We start from the raw sequence: 1,457 nt of genomic DNA on the forward strand, positions 1-1,457 counted from the left end.
TTCTAAATGAGAATTGTAAAAGAAACTGTTGATAAGGCATTGGGATTAGAGTTATAACTGTAGGCATTAGGGTTAGAGTTATAACTGTAAGCATTAGGGTTAGAGCTATAACTGTAGGTATTAGGGTTAGGGTTTAGAATCATAACTGTAGGTTTCAAAGTTTATTTGTAAAAAAGCGCTTCTCATACTCAGCGCTTTACATTAAAAACAAAAACACATACAATAACAGCAAAAAAAAAAAAAAACTTCACCCCCCCCTCCCATCCCAACACATACAACCCATGATCCCATACTCAATGAAAATGTATAAAAATGACTTCTAAATGAGAATTGTAAAATAAACTGTAGATAACTGTATGTATTAGGGTTAGTAGGACAAACGTTCATACAGCCTCACCAGGGGCAGGGCACCAGGACCACCCCATCCCAGGAAGGGAAGTGAAATAATTACAACAAAATAGGGTTATTACAGTCGGTATAAGGGTTAGGTTATAACTGTAGGTGTTAGAAAGGGACACATGCTTGAAAGGAAGCAAGAAGAAGCTATAGGTTATTTAAGGCCGTCCCTAAAAAATTAATAAAACAAAACAAATAAGCAATAAATATTATCTATATGTGGGATTGTATTTGTTATCTGAAAATGAAATGTATATACAAATAGAAGTACTACACTAACTAGTAATTATAACAATTGCATAAAAAGTTGGTTAGTATATTCTAAATACCATGATTTGATTGTTGTCCAGGAAGTGTAAAAATTATAAATCCTAAACCTTGTTTCTTGTTTTATCAAGATCAACATTTTTCCCCTCCGTGAACTGCCACCTTAACGTGGTGGATGGGTTTGAGAGTTTGAGTGATCCCAGAAGCTAAGCTATCTGGTGCTTTTGGAAGACCCCTAGTGGGGTCTCCCACTGCAGATAGTTCCTGGGTGACAAGCCAGACTAAGAGCAGTTCAGAAACCTCCTTATGAGAGGCACATCTGTAGATTCCATTACAGTGCTTGGATTGGGGTCACAAAGGCCCCACTTTGGAACCAGGACTGGACCTGGGGCTCGCAGGTGAGTGATTGGTGACTGAAGCCGGTCCCGGTCGGGTCCAGCTTGAAGAAACGACGTGGCATCACTCTCCCATGGGCTCACCATCTGCAGGGGAGCCCAAATGGGGCTGGTGTAATGTGGCTTAAGTGGCAGTCAAAGGTCGCTGCCTCGGTGGCCTATACTCCGGTCATGAAAGTTGGCTTTTGGGTCATGGAACGTCACCTCCCTGAGAGGGAAGCAGCCTAAGCTTGTGAGGGAAGTATCTGAAGGTACTGTAAAGTGCCCCATGGGAAACTCCATTGTCAACCTTCAATGCCTACATGGGCAACAGCTGGTCACATGGAGGAGGGTGATCGGAAGAAAATGCATCCTAAATCTGAACCTGAGCAGTGTTTTGTTGTTGGACTTCGGTGCTCA

The 1,457-nt window shown here is 41.8% G+C and overlaps 1 protein-coding gene across 1 annotated transcript in view; it reads left to right on the top strand.

Annotated features, from left to right (window-relative positions):
* LOC112150572 overlaps positions 1-245 on the top strand; it is a gene marked incomplete in the record, with an annotated part of 2,157 nt that extends 1,912 nt beyond the window's left edge. The window contains 1 exon segment of the mRNA XM_024278970.2: positions 43-245.
* Between the last annotated feature and the right edge of the window lie 1,212 nt (positions 246-1,457).

This window comes from Oryzias melastigma, linkage group LG9 (genome assembly GCF_002922805.2).
Source record: "Oryzias melastigma strain HK-1 linkage group LG9, ASM292280v2, whole genome shotgun sequence".
Classification (NCBI taxonomy): Eukaryota; Metazoa; Chordata; class Actinopteri; order Beloniformes; family Adrianichthyidae; genus Oryzias; species Oryzias melastigma.